General features: G+C 38.2%; 1 protein-coding gene across 1 annotated transcript in view; it reads left to right on the top strand.

Annotated features, from left to right (window-relative positions):
- Positions 1–1,778, top strand: part of LOC107182890 (membrane-spanning 4-domains subfamily A member 8-like) — an 18,114-nt gene that overhangs the window by 2,359 nt on the left and 13,977 nt on the right. The window lies entirely within an intron of this gene.

Below are 1,778 nucleotides of genomic sequence, written 5' to 3'. Positions count from 1 at the left end.
AGCCAGATAACAGAAAAACCTAAGAGGGTGAGTCAGGTTGTTACACAGCATAACACTGGGTGCACTTTAATTGTTTCAATGGTGATGAATAAAATGAAGATGTTGTGCTTACATGAACGTGCCTGCACCCACCATGCATACTATTTACAGGCAGAGAGGAAGAATCTTGAAAGCTGCAGAAGTTCCTCTTGCTTTTGCTAGTAGCAAAATGGTCTCTGTTAGTCAACACCCGGTAACAGATAAAATGGAAAGTCTACTGCTTGAGTGGATTGATGGGTGTGCAAAGTATGATGTGTATTGATGATATGGTTCTCTCTCTCTCTCTCTCTCTCTTTTTTTATCGATTTTAGTCAGAGAGGAGGGGAGAAGGAGAGAGATTGCAACATCAATGATGAGAGAGAATCATTGAATGGCTGCCTCCTGCATGCCCCACACTGAGGATCCAGCCTGCACCCTGGGCATATACCCTGACCAGGAATTGAACCATGACCTCCTGGTTCATTTTTAACTTTTTGAGGAAACTCCATACTGTCTTCCATAGTGGTTGCAGAAGTCAGCATTCCCACCAGCAGAGCACGAGTATTCCCTTTTCTTCGCATCCTCTCTAGCACTTGTCGTTTATTGATTTGTTGATGAATAGCCATTCTGACAGGTGTGAGATGATACCTCATTGTTGTTTTGATTTGCATCTCTCAGATGATTAGTGACTTTGAGCATGTTTTCATATGTCTCTTGGCTTTCTGAATGTCCTCTTATGAAAAGTGTCTATTTAGGTCCTTTGCCCATTTTTTGATTGGATTGTTTATCTTTCTTTTGTTAAGTTGTACGAGATCCCTATAAATGTTGGAGATTAAACCCTTATCGGTGATAACATTGGCAAATATGTTCTCCCATGCAGTGGGCTTTCTTGTTGTTTTGTTGGTGGTTTCTTTTGCGGTGCAGAAGCTTTTTATTTTGATGTAGTCCCATTTGTTTATTTTCTCTTTAGTTTCCAATGCCTAGGAGCTGTATCAGTGAAGAAATTGCTTCAGCATATGTCTGAGATTTTGTTGCCTTTGAATTCCTCTAGTATTTTTATGGTTTCCCGTCTTACATTTAAGTCCTTTATCCATTTTGAGTTTATTTTTGTGTATGGTGTAAGTTGGTGGTCTGGTTTTGTTTTTCTGCATGTATCTGTCCAATTTTCCCAACACCATTTATTAAAGAGGCTGTCTTGACTCCATTGTATGTTCATGCCTCCTTTGTCAAATATTAATTGAGCATAGTGATTTGGGTTGATTTCTGGGCTCTCTATTCTATTCCATTGATCTATATGTCTGTTCTTGTGCCAGTACCAGGCAGTTTTGAGAACAGTGGCTTTGTAATACAGTTTGATATTTGGTATTGAGATCCCACCTACTTTGTTCTTCTTTCTCAGGATTGCTGCAGCTATTCGAGGTCTTTTTTTTTTTTTACTCCAGGTAAATTTTTGGAGAGTTTGTGCTAGGCCTCGCAAATATGCCATTGGTATTTTAATGGGAAGTGCATTGAATTTATAGATTGCTTTGGGTAGTATGGACATTTTAATGATGTTGATTCTACCAATCTAAGAACATGGTATGTTCGTCCATCTCTTTATGTCTTCCTCTATCTCTTTTTTCAAAATCCTGTAGTTTTCTGAGTAGATTTTACCTCTCTCCTTAATTAAGTTTATTCCTAGGTATCTTAATTTTTTTTGTTACAGGGTAAATGGGATTGTTTTCTTAAATCTTTCTTTCTTTAAGTTCACTATTGGTGTA

The sequence above is a fragment of the Myotis davidii genome, unplaced genomic scaffold (genome assembly GCF_000327345.1).
Source record: "Myotis davidii unplaced genomic scaffold, ASM32734v1 scaffold818, whole genome shotgun sequence".
Taxonomy (NCBI): Eukaryota; Metazoa; Chordata; class Mammalia; order Chiroptera; family Vespertilionidae; genus Myotis; species Myotis davidii.
Note: the sequence above shows the minus strand (reverse complement) of the source record. Positions and strands in the feature narration are given on the sequence as shown.